At 38.8% G+C, this 15,504-nt stretch overlaps 1 protein-coding gene and 1 pseudogene across 2 annotated transcripts in view; one reads left to right on the top strand and one right to left on the bottom strand.

Moving 5' to 3' along the window:
* Positions 1–15,504, top strand: part of ADGRG2 (adhesion G protein-coupled receptor G2) — a 176,602-nt gene that overhangs the window by 19,715 nt on the left and 141,383 nt on the right. The window lies entirely within an intron of this gene.
* LOC138171258 (putative elongation factor 1-alpha-like 3) lies at positions 613–8,419 on the bottom strand (annotated as a pseudogene).

Below are 15,504 nucleotides of genomic sequence, written 5' to 3'. Positions count from 1 at the left end.
TCTTTCTTTCTTTCTTTCTTTCTTTCTTTCTTTCTTTCTTTCTTTCTCTCCTTCCTTCCTTCCTTCAACATTATTAGAACATCAGAGTAATAACTTCTCCTCATAGGGAATTTTGATTTTGATTTAGTTAAGATCCAGCAAAAGACTTGGTGAGATGAAGCACAGAGTAGTAGAGAGTCCACTTTATCCATGTAGAGATTTTAAGGGGTCTGTGAACTTGAATGGAGTAAAATTACATCTTTATTTTCATTCAGTTCTAACTAAAATTTAGCATTTCCTTCAATTATTTGAAAACATTCTTCTGAGAAGGGGTTCATAACCTTCACCAAACTGAGAAAGGGGTCCATGACAACAAAAAGATTAAGAACCTCTGGTGCAAAGGCTAGAAAGCCAGGTGAGGGCAGAAAGGCATAGGCTTAAGCCTTTGGCACATATTCATTATGTTGTTGCTGCTGCTGCTGTTCAATTATTTTGTAGTCATTTCCAACTCTTAGGGACCCCATTTGAGATTTTCTTGGCAAACATACTGGAGTGGTTTGCCATTTCCTTCTCATCATTTTATAGATGAGGAAACTGAGGTAAGCAGGGTTAAATGACTTGCCCAGACTCACACAGCTCAGACACTAGTGTCTGTGGCTAGATTTGAACTCACAAACATGAATCTTCCTGATTTCAGGCCTATCACTGTCTCTCCACTATGCTACCTGGCTGCCCCATACTGACTGTGTGATCATAGGTAAATCAATTTACCTCAGTGCTTCCAAGCTATTGTCTAAAATAAATTGGAGAGAAGGTGCTAATCTGCATAAATAGAAGGCATTCTCTTTATCAAAAAGAATTTACAACTCTGGTATGCACACACATGTTTATGCATGTACGTGCACACGCATTTTATATGCATTGTATACATGTATGCACTACATTTGCATGTAAATATACAAGGTGTACACGTGGCTATGTTACATACATGTAAATGTAGCATGTGTGTAAACATATATATTTATAAGGACATTGTGTGCATGTGTCTGCATTGACATGTGTGCATGTGCAGATACACTATATATACACGTGTAATACATTACAAGTAGAAATACATTTGCATATATAGAAATTACATCTATATATGTGTATGTATCTACATTATATAAATATGTTGTACATATACGTACTACATATATGTAAATACATTCTAATGTCATATAAATGCATTTGTATTATATATGGTATTAAAGATCGGGGATGATTATAATCCTTGGAAGAATGAATGGAAGAAACCCTGAGAATGAATAGATCAGAGAAGAAAAAACATAAGCGGGTAAATTTTGGCTCAATATAAGGAGAAAATTTGGGATAATTAGAAAGTCTAAAAATAGAATGAGCTTCTTTGGTAAATATCTGGACCGCAGACTTAGAGCTGGAAGGGACCTTAGAAGTGATCCAATCCGCCCCTTCATTTTAGAGATGAAGTAGCTAAGGCTTGTGAGGTCAAGTGAATTCCCCACAGTTACACAATTAGTAAGTGCGTGGGGCAGCATCTGAACCCAGGCTTCTGACTGTAGCCCTAACATTGTAAGCTTTATGCCATGTGGTCTTTAACAACAGAAGTGGTTCGCCGGAAGTGTTCTAATTGTAGGATGGATTTTGTACCTGTCACGGTTCATCATAGGGATTTATGTTTCAGGAAAGGGTTGGAATCAGGTCTCTGTTTCCTTTCCTAAAAACCTATGTCTTTTCTGAAGTGAACCTAACAATCAGCTTATTCAACCTCAACCCAATGCAGGGTCAGCACAGATCCAACACTAGAGATCCTTGTAGTGCTGAAATGGTTGCCAATACCTGCATTCTTCACAATCAGTGTGTTTCCTTGGAAACATGGGGGGAAAGGACATGGAAGCTTGGCTTAGATTGGCAGAAGCATTTGATTTAGCTTAGGCTTAGATGGGCAGAAGCATTTGATTTCGCTTGGCTTAGATGGGCAGAAGCATTTGATTTCGCTTGGCTTAGATGGGCAGAAGCATTTGGTTTCGCTTGGGAACCCGGAGGTTGGAGAGGATTTGTACAAATGTGCTATGTTTGAGCTGAGGTAGGTTTTTGTGTCTGAACATCAAGGGGTTAAGGTAAGTGTACTGTGGTCAAATGATTTTGACTTCTTTTCACAGAGTGACACAAAGCATAATCTTATACAAAGTATGCCTTTTTCAGTTCTTAGCTATACAATAACTATTGATTCAGAGCAGCCCGGAGTCTTCTTTTAAATACATATTGAAACAAACCAAACTCTAAATCAAAGGCCAAAGCTAATTGCACCCTGTTATTGAAGCCCCAACTGCATCAACCCCCAATATTTTTATTTTTTCCTTCACTGAAAACTAAACCTTTAAAATGCATCGTGCTTATACATTACATATATACATACTCCCCAAACCACAGCAAAGACAATAACAACACCCACAGCAACATCAACAGCAGCAAAATCGAGTGCTCTAATTCAAACCAGTATTGAAACAGAGTCAAAACTAGCACGGGAAGGTCAGGGCTCTTCTCCAAAGCAATAAAGTCAGCATTCTTTAGCAGTGTAGAAACAAGAGAGACTATCACTTAGTTTGCAAAAACAATTAGTTAAAATAAAAAGATAACTTCTAGTTGATTGGGATGACCTCCTCTTCTCCCTTCCTCCCGTCCTACCCCCTACTCCTTGGTCTTGGCAACTGTGGCCTCATATCAGTATCCTGGGGGTGTCTGCCTCCTCTAACTGAGGCTGCTTGTTCCAGGAATTTGTTTTTGGCACTTAGCTCAGGGTGTAAAAATTCCTGAAAAAGACGTATGAACTAATTGACCTAGAACAAAGGTATGACCTGAAATGATGCCCATCTCTGGCCCAGAACTGAGCAGTGTGTCAGTGGGGTGCAAGTCCCTGGATTTCATCCACATGGGTTTTGAAGATTAGTCTTCAAAAGCTCCAGGACTTCCAGATATCAACAGTTCACTCCCCAGTGCCATGTCAAACCCTTGCAACTGTTCTCCAATATAAAAATAAGCAGTCAAAATAACATCTATTTTCACTTAATATTGTTGCTGCTGAAAAAGAGAGTTGTGTTACTCTGTATAGGACTATGTACTTAGTAGACCCTCAAGATAGTCCTGACTTGTGTGACTGAATGAACTTCTGTACGCCTCGATGCCTGATTCCAGTAGGCCCAGCCTGCTTTCTTCTGGAAGTTGGGCACAGGTAGGCAATCTTGTTCAGTCTGTGATGACATATTCTTTTCTTGGCTGTTGGTGTTGTGAGTTACCAGAAGTACTTTTTGAGTGCTGTGGGAGCCTCATAAAATCAATGAGGTGGCAGACACAGGATAGTTTCTCATGAGCCAAGGACAGATTTTTCATTATTGGTTTTTTTTTGCTTTTTTTTTTTCACCTCAAGTATTTCTTGTATTTGACTGTTTCCTGGATTCAAAAATGCCTCTTGTAAGGCTCAAAAAAAGACACAAGAATATTCTATTCACATAACTTTAGTTAAAGAGTGACCTTGGGATCAAATCCTGCTCTCTTTAAGTATAGGTTAAGCATTCAAATAAATCAGACTTACGGCTGAAAGGGATCCAACTCCCTCATTTTAAAGAGAAGTGATTTCCCCAGTGGTCAGGGGGCAAAGATCACATTTCAACCAAGACTTTCAAACTGGTTATCCAGCATTCTTTCCATACTGCTTCCTTAAAAAATAATTTTCTTTGCTTGCTTTTCATCCCATCTTTTCACCTGGGAAAACGTAGAAAACCTTATGTCTCCTACTGTTTCTGCTTACCGCTATTCTATGCATGAAAGAAATGCGGGGGGGGGGGAACTGCAGCATTAGTGGTAGGAAAAAATCATGGCTATCAGTAGTGTTGGGATCACAGGTTATGGAGCTGATAGGGACCTGAGATTTTCTAGAACATCTCTGTCTTTTGAGAAAGGAAGGTGATGAAGTCCAGAGATGGTAATGACTTATCCAAAATTACAAAGATAGTAAATAACAGACCTCCATTCAAACTGAGGTCTTCTAACTCCAGATTCAAATCCCATCCTACCTCTAGCATGGTATTGTAGTGTTGGAGAGAAATTGTTTTCCTGTTTTGTGTTAAAAATGGCATTTGGAATGCTGAAATGACATGTCATGACATCATTCTCTGTCTTCTGGGTTCATCTGTGAACCTAGGCAAGTTACAAGACTTTTGAACCCATTTCTCCTTCTCTAAACATAGAATACCAGTCAAACACAAGATACTAAGGAAAGGAAACCAAATTCTTCCCATCAAAATTAAACACTAGCTGAAGCTACACTTCAACTGAAATAAAAGTGCCAGATTGGTATAAAAAAACAAATAGCAAAACATGCAAAAAAGTTACATGAATTCTGCAAATATTACAGCCATTCCAGGTGTGTATGAAATAAAATAATTGAATGATATTGTGAGAAAAAGTACTATAAGTTATCTATTTGAAAGAGATGTAATTGGAAAAAATAATAATAGACTTGGGAACTAAAAGGAAAAATCTAGAACCTAGTTACAATATTAGAGAATTTCTGTGGGAGAGAAAATCATGAACTTCCTATTATGTAAAGGAAGGCAACATGTCAGAAAAGTTAATCAAAAGAAAGAAAAACTGTTGCCGGTAAATTGGGAAGACTACTTGTACCTAGAAAGAAAGGCTGATATTTTATTAAAATGGCTTAACTCAACTTCCATTTAAGTTGACATCCTGAAAGCTCAGCTCTCCCACACAAGCCCTCATTTTTTCTTTCTTTTTCTCCCCCACAAATGGTCTCAAAATTCTGTGACAGATTTTTGATGAAGTTGTTTCCGTTTAAAAATTACTGATTTTAAAAAGTAATAGCTTAAAATTTCCATGAAACAAATGATCCCCAAGAACATTCTTCCTGAAGTCTTTATGATGCATTTGTAATCATTAACTCATCTTTTACTATTAAACTTAAATGACCCATTGGGACAAACGCCAATCTCATAGACATCTTGGAGGGCAGACAAAGAGGCTTGTCAGTTGGACGAGTTGGCGGCAGGGGGCAATTCAAAGCTTCAAGCAGTATGGTTAGTTTGGTTAGCATCACCATCTTCACGAGTGACTTTCCATACCTTGAACCTTCATCCAGCATGTTGTCACCACTCCAACCTGAAACTGTCACAAAAGCTGCCGTGTCAGGGTCGTGACCAATTTTCTTAATATAGGTACAGACTTCCTTGACGATTTCCTCACATATCTTCCGGCTGTAGGGGGGCTCAGTGGAATCCACTTTGTTTACACCAACAAGCAGTTGTTTTACACCCAGTGTGCAGGCCAGAAGGGCATGCTCATGGGTCTGCCCATTCTTTGAGATGCCAGCTTCAGATTCACCAACACCAGCAGCAACCAACAGGACAGCACAGTCAAGCTGAGATGTGCTGTAATCACCGTCTTGATAAAGTCTCTATGGCCTGCAGTGTCAGTAATAGTCACATAGTACTTGCTGAATCTCAGATTTCCGCAGGGAGATATCAGGAGTGATGCCACACTCACGCTCAGCCTTCAGCTTCTCCAAGACCCAGGCACACATGTTTGAAGGAGCCCTTTCCTATCTCAGCAGCCTCCTTCTCAAACTTCTCCATGACTCTCTTATCAATCCCACCACATTTGTAGACCAGGGGGCCAGTAGTGGTGGACTTGCCTGAGTCTACACGTCCAATGATGATAGTGTTGTCCATTTTTGTGGAGTTTTAGCCATTCCTGTGTTCTGGCCTAAAACCACTATGGGCCTCCAGGAGACTGAGAAGCCAGAGACTGAGGCAGAGGGCTAGGCCTGATGCTGGCCACTCCATCTATAGCCATTGGTACTGGCATCTATACTGAAAAGGGGACAGGAACAAAAGAAGGCCTATCCAACCCCTCCAAGAGGGATGGAGGGAAATTCCAAACCAAGCACAGAACTGAGAGAGCAAATATGAGCACGTACAAAACACATTTATAAATACGAATTAAGACAAATCTAGGAAAAGAGAATAATATCACTATGATTACAAGCAGAGTGGGGCAAGGGAGGAGAAATGACTTGGCCACCAAGACTACAAGAATCAATGGAAGAAATGTGTGAACTTTATATAAAGAAAAGAGTGGTAAATTCTTCAATGACACAAAAAGAAATATTGGAGTAAAATCAAAAGATGAAGAAATAGAAGAAAACCTAAGATATCTCCTATAGAAAACAAAGGACTTGGAAAACATTTGAGGAAAGATCATTTAAGAATAACTAAACTTCATGAAAACCATGATCAAATAAAAAAAATCTGGGCACCATATTTCATGAAATAATAAAAGATGACTCAGACCTATTAGAACCAGGAAAAAAAGGGCAGAGATTTTTGAAATGGAAAATCAAGGAGTCAAGAGAAATTAGAAAAGTTAATATATTTGAGCATTTGAAAGGGACTTAAATATTGATGAAGTGCTAACATGCTAAGAGAAGGAAAATATCTTGATATCTTAAGATATATAAAATATCTTATCTTATATCTTAAGATATAAATATCTTAAATCTAATATCTTGCAAAATCACAGAAAGAGTCAAGACAAACGCAGAATCTGAGTGTGGTTTTACTATATTTTGTTGGTTTTAAGAAAAAGGGGATGGAATAAGGAATATAGAGAAGTGAGGAAAGAGGCCGGACTTCATTTATATAAATGAAAAAGTATTTTAAAAAATATACAACAAAGAGGAAATGATGGGAGGAGAAAGAACCTCATGACCAAACCCTTTTTTATTAGCAAGATAAAGACACACAAACACAAACACATGTAGAAATGATGTAGAAATGCATTGCATTAAACAGGTATCCAAGTGAGGACAGGGAAAGGTGGGCAGTGTAAGATAGAGAGTAGGGTTAAGGGGGGAATAGTCACAAAGAAAGCAAACAAATTTGAATTTGGGAAAGTTGATCAGTTAGCATCACATGCTTATATCAATAAGTACAAAAAAACTTTTGATAGCAACAACCTTTTTTGTAAAAAAAAAAAAAGAACCTAGAAATCAGAAACAAACGAGCATCTCCTAAATATGATAGACATTATCTATCTGAAACCAAGAATTAGAATTATATGTAATGGAGAAATGCCACAGGGACTTCCAACAAGATCAGCAGTAAAGAAAAGACATCCGTTGTCACTATTGTCAACTTATTTGATATAATTTTAGAAGTGGGAACTATAACAATAAGGCAAGGAAAAGAAATTTAGGATGTAATCATAGGCAAAGTATAAATAAAATTTTCATTTTTGCAGATGATAGGATGTTTTACTTATAGAACCCTAGAGATTAAACTAAAATTAATACAATTAATAACCGAGGAAAGTATAAAAACATAAAATAAACCCTAAAAAATTACCAGCTTTTCTGCAAGTTAACAGCAAAATCAAACATAAAGAGAAAAAAAAGTCCATTCAAAATTACCACAGAATATCTAAAATATATAGGTAATTGATAGAAATTTGTAAGAACAAGGCCAATTCCCCAATAGATAAATGGTCAAAGAGTTTAATCAGGAAATTTTTAAAGAAAGAAATCCAAGCTACCATAATAGCAAAATGAAAAAAATGATCTAAATAACTAATAGTTTAAAATGCCAATTAAAACAACTCTGAGATTCTATCTCATACTCATCAGATTGGCAAAAGACCAAAAAGGGGAAATAACAATTGTTAGAGGGTCCACAGGAGGACAGCCACACTAAAGCTCTATTAATGGAAGTATGGTTCATTCCAACCACAAGGAAAAGCACTTTAGGACTATGCTCAACATGTCACTAACCTGGGAGTCTTTGACCCAGGGATACCCCCAAACTGATCAAAGAAAGAAGGACACGACTCATATGTACAATAATATTTGCAGCACAGTACCTAGCACATCGGAGGGGTTTAATAAATGTTTATTGTATTGCATAGCAGCACTTATTGGTGTAGCAAAGAACTAGGAACAAATTTGTTGCTTATTGACTGAGAAATTGTTGAACAAATTATGGTATGTGAATGCTTTGGAATATTATTTTGTTATGAGAAATTTTTTATTGTTCAGCCATTTTCAGTTATGTCCAACTCTTCATGACCCCCTTTGGGGTTTTCTTGGCAAAGATACAAGAGTGGCTTTCCATTCCTTCTCCAGCTCATTTTACAGATGAGGAAACTGAGGCAAACAGGGTTAAGTGACTTGCCTAGAGACACACAGCCTGGGGTCAAATTTGAACTCAGGACTATGAGACTGCTCCAAGCCTGGTGGTGCTCTATCCCCCTAACTGCCTCTTTTGTAAAAAATTACCAAATGGATTAATTCAGAGATACCTGGAAAGTCTGTATGAACTGATGCAGAGGGGAATAAGCAGAACGAGAAGAACTATTTATACAATGACTAAATTATAAAGAAAAACAACTTTGAAAGAATTAAGAGCTCTGATCAATATAAAGACCAATCACAACTCCAAAAAACTGATGATGAGGCATGAATCACACCTCTTGGTTGAAGAGATGACAGACTTTAAGTACAAGTGCAAAATGAAATACACATTTCTATATATGACTATTGTCACGCTTTTTTCTCAACGCTTTTTGTTGCAAGAGAGGACTTTTATGTGAAAGTTGTTGGGGAGAGGGAGGGAGAGTAGAGAATGATTCCTGATAGTGTTGCTAAGAAGGGGGGGAGGAAAGAGGTGAAAGCATAACATATTAATAAAACATTAAACAAAAGAGTGAGAGAAGTCCAGAGGACAATTCAGGGGGAGATATAGGCAAGCATGGCAATGTTAGTTTCACTATTTTAAATTCAATATAAATTAAAAGGAACAAACTATACATAGTAGGAAAAAATGGCTTAGCTGAAAATTTGTTTTCAAAGTTTGCTTGCCAGCTATCCAATTGCATTGTTCATACTGCCCAGTTTCCAAGACACTGTCACATGCACTATATGGTAGTGAAAAATAAGCAGAATAATGAGATGGGTGCCTGTTGGAGTCACTGTCACTGAAGAAGGACACATCCACTTTAATGAGAGGACACTTCAGAAAAGAGCTGAAAAAGGCTGTGTACAAAGTTTTCCTACAATGAGGCTCAGCCTCATTTACAGGCTTTCTTCTGTTTATGTGACCTCCTCCCTTCAGAGCACATCCTCCCTCCATACTCTCAATGTCAAAACTTGGTCTTGGAAAAGGTTCTGATGCATAGTAAATGCACATAGTAAATGATCAATAAATACTTGTTCAATCAAAATGAACATTTAAGCCAAAATGTTGGCTCTCCGGGGGGTTAGTATAATGGAAAGTCCACTGGACTTTCAAAAATCCTGGAACTTTGCCCCGGCTCAGATCCAACTGAGGTACCAGACAATGGGCAAGTCCTCTCACTTCTCTGACCTTCAAATTCCTCATCTCCAAAATGAGAGAGCTGAGCCAATGAAGGTCTACGGTCCTGGTAGAGTCGAACATTCTGATTTCTCTTTGTACTTTAAGTCATGGAACGAACTTTTAGAGTGAATCACTTTGTACCCTTTTAGAGGAATTTCAGCCCTCCACAAACAGGTGGGAAAGGTCTTGAGACAGAAAGAGATATTCCCAGAAATCACACAGTGTACAAGTAGATACATAGTGACTTGGTCAAAGACAACACTGGCTAGCCCAGGATAGAACTAAGAGACATCCAGATTAAGGCACTCTACTGTGACAGAAGCAGTCACTCTAGAGGACGAATCTTCCCTGTTTAAAACTGGGCTGTGGTTATTTTGAGGCTCTGTGAGAAATGAAAAGGACTCATGGCTATGATTCGTCTCCACAGAAGCCAGACATGATTTCAGACACTATTTGGTAGGTGGCCTGACAGACCTGAACAGGATTTTCCATCCTCCCCACCCAGTGAAACAAAAGGAGCCAACGTATTCTTTGGAGCACAGGAGTGTGCGGTCTAATTAAATCATTGGTGGCCATATGGGTCATGGATAGCAGCCTGTGTGAGTTAGACACCAAAGAATAAGAGGACAAAGCTGCATGAAAAGGAACGTGCAGGCCTGAGGTTGTTTTCAGTTTAGGTAGTTTGGGGGGTTTGTTTGTTTACCTGTTTAAATTTCCTCTATGAAATTTGCCTGTGTGCCTTTAATCACTTTTTCCATAGCTCACTAACATGTTGTTAATTCTTCTCTTCTATGGGAGATGTATTTGTACCTTACTATGCACTCTGGGGGAGAGTTGATCTCTAAAATGAGTTTTCATTTTTTGTAACTGCCATTTGTCTATAACATAGACGTAATAATATACACTGTGATCCTGACTGGGTAAATGTTGATGTTAAAAAGCTCAGTGTTTTTGTTCATATTTCTGAAATCGAGTCTTTTGAAGTTATGCTTGTGGGTTAGTAGAATGATCACTCAAATGTAATAGGGCTATGCAGATCACCAACTCCACTTTGTCAATCACCCTTCAGCCTGATATTTCACTTAATCTTGTCATCCAGAGCTCTAAAATAATCTAGGAACATGCTTGTATATATCCTCATTAATTAATAAAATTTCATCATCTCTTAATTTATAAGCTCAGAGCTCATATGCTATTGAATTACTATTAATTTAAATATTTATTCAATGTCATTTATTTAATAAACTGGAGAACCTCCTTTCTAAATAGTAGTTACTGATATCTCTCTATATTAAAATACTCATATCTCTCTATTAAACTCAATTCCTAGGAATAAACAACTATTATAGTTCTTGAATATATAGTTTATTAACAGGTCAACAATAAAAAGACATAATCATTTATAACATTTTAGCCTCAAGGACAACAAAATCAAAAGTTATCTGAAATCCTGACTTCTTTTCGCTTTTGAAAATACGACCCTACACAATTTAATTCACTCAGGAGAGCAAAGACCCGTCCCAAGAATCCTCTTCATCTTCACAATATACAGGTTACCATGGGTTTATAAGAATGCTCTCTTTATATTATAGTCTCTCTCTTCAGAAAAATTATTTTTTTTAGCTTTTCTCAAAGCCCTTACTCTTAATTATCTCTCTCATACTCATTCCTCATCAAATATTCTTTATGTTTCCTGAAAAAAATAACAATTATGACAGTTCTAACAGAAAAGAAATTTCGACTCACCTTTGTCTTTGTCTTCTCCATAGTTTATCGCATAGATCAAAGTAAAACTCAGGTATCTCAAATTGGGTGTCAAAAGACATCTTAAACCCAACATATCCCAAACTGAGCTCATTATTATCACTTCCCCTCAACTCTGCCCCCTTCTTACTTTCCCTGTTACTGTAGCTGGCAAGACCTTCCTCCCAGTCCAGTTAGGAGGCAACTGGAAAATCCTCGGGGCTGCCTAATTCCTTCTCACCCCTCCATGTCCGATGTGTTACCAAGGCCTGCCTGCTGATTTCACCTTTCCAATATGCCCCCTTCTCTCCTCCAAAACTGCAGCCGTTCTAATGGAGGCCCTCGTCACCTCACACATAGACTATGGAAATACCCTGCAATAATAAGGGTCTGCCTGCATTATCTCTCACCACTCCAATCCGTTCTCTCATTCACCCACTAAAGCAATATGTCACCCTCCCACACAATAAATTCTCTTTTGCCTGCAGGATCAAATGCAAAATGCTCTCTTTGGCATTCAAAACCCTTCATAACTGATCCCCCTTCTACCTTTCCAGTCTTCTTATACCTTACTCCCTGACATGTACTTTTCAACCTAGAGACACTGGCCTCTTCACTGTCCCACAAACAAGACATTCCAATGTTGCTGAGCTCTGAGCATTTTCTCTGACTGTCCCCCTGCCTGGACCACTCTCTGTCCCTCATTCTGCCTATTGACCTCCTTGTTCCAACTAAAACATTCTCTTTTACTGGAAGCCTTCCTCTACCTCTTTTAATTTTAGTTTAATTTAAATTAATTTAATTTATATAGTTTTATTTATTTACATATTAATGTTTAATTTAAATTGATCGAATTAATTAAAATTTTATATAAACAAAACAATTTAATTAGTTTAATTACTTCCTACTTGTTCTGTATATAGCTTGCTTGGAATAGATGTACATGCTGTCGCCCTTGTATCATAAGCTCCTCGAGGTCAGGAATTGTCTTTTGCCTCTTTTTGTATGCCCAGCACCTAGCGCAGTGTTGTGTACATGTACTAGACACATAGGAGGTGCTTAATAATCTTTACTGATTGATTGAATTGCTCTCCCTGAAACACAATGGAAAAGAACTTTAGGACCGTAAGAGCATATATGCAGATACTCTGGTATCTTGTGAAGCAAGCAAGGAGTGCCTCTCTGAAAGCAGATTCACCAAACCACTGTGCAGGTCTGCCTCCATAATCTGAGCCATCTAAACTTCCCAACCTCCCTTTCGATGGTTCCTCCTCACACACCGCATATTCCAGCCCAGGTAGATGACCTGCCATCTTCTGAAAGCATTTTCCTTCCTTTCCCCTCCATATCCTTGCTCTAACTGTACCCTATACTTAGAGTGCCTTCTCCCCAACCTCTTACTGTAGCTATCTTACTCATACTTCAAGGCCCAGACCTGGTAACAACTGATATTCATATAGCACAGTAAGGTTTTACAGAAATTACTTTTATTTGAGTCTCACAACAAACCTATAAGTAGATAATATCTTTATTTTACATATAAGGAAACCAAGGCTCAGGTAGATAGAACGACCTGATCTTCATTATAGATCGTAAGCATCAGGGATGAGATTTGAACTCAGATCTTCCTTATGCCAAACCCAATACATTAATTACACTATCTCTTCACCTAGTTCATGCCATTGATTACCACCTAGTCTTCTCTGGTTCTCCTAATTGGAAAGTGAGTTCTTCATCAGATCTCATATCATAGTTGCTTTTACACACTTATATTCTCCCCTTTCCTCTACCCACAACTCTTATGTCTTATTTATATCTGGGTCTTCTCTAGCATCTGGGGAAATTAAGTATCAAAGTGGATAAAGCACCAGGCCTAGAGTCAGGAAAATTTGAGTTCAAATCCAGCCTCACACACTTACTAGCTGTGTGACCCTGGGCACAAAGAAGAAAACAAGCATTTATTATGCACCTACCATGTACCAGGCAATGTACAAATATTATCTCATTTGATCCTCACAACAACCCTATGAGGTAGATGCCGTTTTATCCCCATTTACAGTTGAGGAAACCGAGACAAGCCTGGCCTTGTCCAGAAACTTACATCTCAGTAGATTGTGTCTGTCACCTCTCTGTCAGAAAGTGGGACATGGTTGGTCATTGCATCGATCAGAGTTCTGAAGCCTTTCAAAGTCATTTCTCTTTACAAGGCTCTTGTCCGTATATAATTTGCAACCCCAAATGTAAAATTTTGGATATGACCAGTGTACATATAAATTCATTTTACTGCACTGTAACTATTTGTTATAAGGCTTTTCTTTTTTTCCTTTGATGGGATTTTTAACTGAAGAGGGAAGCAAATATTTGCCATGATTATGGCCCCAAAAGGGCCATTCTGACATTTTAAAACACGTACAGAAGAAAATTCTAGGGGCAGAGTCAAGATGGCGGAGTAGATGCAGGACTTCCAAGCGGCTCCAGCTTCCACCTTCCCCAATCAGTGTAAAAAGGGGACTTTGAACAAACTTTGAAGCTGCAGAACCCACAAAATGACACACAGAAGCTAACCTCCCGCTGAGGACAGTCTGGCAGGCTGACAGGAATCAGCCAGCACAGTGCTCTAGGAGCTGGTAGCCGAGCCCAACCCCACGCCAAGGCTAAAGTCACGGCAGGCCTGACCAGCCGCCCGCTGGAAGGGACTCCAGATCAGCAGAAGCCGTAGCCATTTCCAGATTTATCAACACATAGATGCAAAGGACAAAGTGAGAGGTCAGTGCAGTCTGGACTTTGGGACGCAGTAAGTGGGAGTGCATGGCTCTTACCCCTGGGGCGAGAAGCCGCTGAGACACCGGCACAGCCAGCCAGCACCACGTGGCAGCTTCAGCTCCTGGCCTGCAGAGTGTAGGGGGACCAATAGACCAGCCTGAGCAGTAATCACTCTTGTTTTAACCTGCTTGGATCTGGATTGCAGTCTAGGGTGGAGGTCCTGGGGTGTGTGTCTAGTTTGCCAGAGAATGTGGAAACCTCAGAGAGGGCACCCATCTAATACCTCCAGCAGCTGAGAAAACGCCAGCATTTGGGATGAAAGCTGCCCTGTGTGGTGGCAGAGTCCTACTGTGGCAAAAAGCCCAGGGGTCAAGTGACTGAGGGGCAACATGACCAGGCAAAGGAAACAAAGCAGACAGAAAATTCCAACATTAGACTACTATTTTGGGGACAAAAAGGAGCAAAGCATGGAACAGGAGGAAAACAGTGAAGTCAGAACTCCTGCACCAAAAGCTTCAAAGGAAAACACAAGCTGGTTACAGGCCATAGAGGACCTTAAGAAGCAGATAAGAGAAGTAGAGGAAAAATTGGGAAGAGAAATGAGAACGATGCAAGAAAATTATGAAATGAAAGTCAGCAACCTGACTGAGGAAAATAATACCTTAAAAAATAGACTAACTCAAATGGCAAAAGAGACTCAAAAAGGCAATGAGGAGAAGAATGCCGTAAAAAGCCAAATTTGCCAGATGGAAAAAGAATCTCAAAAGCTCAATGAGGAGAATCATTGCTTCAGAATTAGATTGGAGCAAATGGAAGCTAATGACTTTATGAGAAATCAAGATGCTGTTAAACAGATCCAAACAAATGAAAGAATAGAGGGCAACATGAAATATCTCATGGGAAACACCACTGACCTGGAAAATAGATACAGGAGAGATAATTTTAAAATTATTGGACCACTTGAAAGTCATGATCAAAGTAAAAACCTAGAAATCATCCTCCAGGAAGTTCTCAAAGAAAACTGCCCTGATGTTTTAGAACCAGAGGGCAAAATAGAGGTTGAAAGAATCCACCGATCACCTCCTGAAAAAAGATCCCAAAAAGAAAACTCCTAGGAATATTATAACCAGGTTCAGGAATTCCCAGATTAAGGAGAGAATATTACAAGCAGCCAGGAAGAAACAATTTGAATATTGTGGAAACACAATCAGGATAACCCAGGATCTGGCAGCTTCTACACTGAGGGATGGAAGGGCTTGGAATATGATATTCCGGAGGTCCAAGGAGCTGGGATTAAAACCAAGAGTCACCTACCCAGCAAAACTGAGTATCATGTTTCAGGGGAAAATACAGTCATTTAGTGGAATAGAGGACTTTCAAGAATTCTTGATGAAAAAACCAGAATTGAATAGAAAATTTGACATTCAGATACAAGAAGCAAGAGAAGCATGAGAAGGTAAACAGGGAAAAGAAATCATAAGGAACTCATCAAAGTTGAACTATTAACATTCCTTCATGGAAAAACAATAATTGTAACTTATGAAACTTCTCTGAAGTTGAAGGAAATAGAAATATATGT

The sequence above is a fragment of the Petaurus breviceps genome, unplaced genomic scaffold (genome assembly GCF_028583685.1).
Source record: "Petaurus breviceps papuanus isolate PSGF00001 unplaced genomic scaffold, PetGlider_PUasm1.0 419, whole genome shotgun sequence".
Lineage (NCBI taxonomy): Eukaryota > Metazoa > Chordata > Mammalia > Diprotodontia > Petauridae > Petaurus > Petaurus breviceps.
Note: the sequence above shows the minus strand (reverse complement) of the source record. Positions and strands in the feature narration are given on the sequence as shown.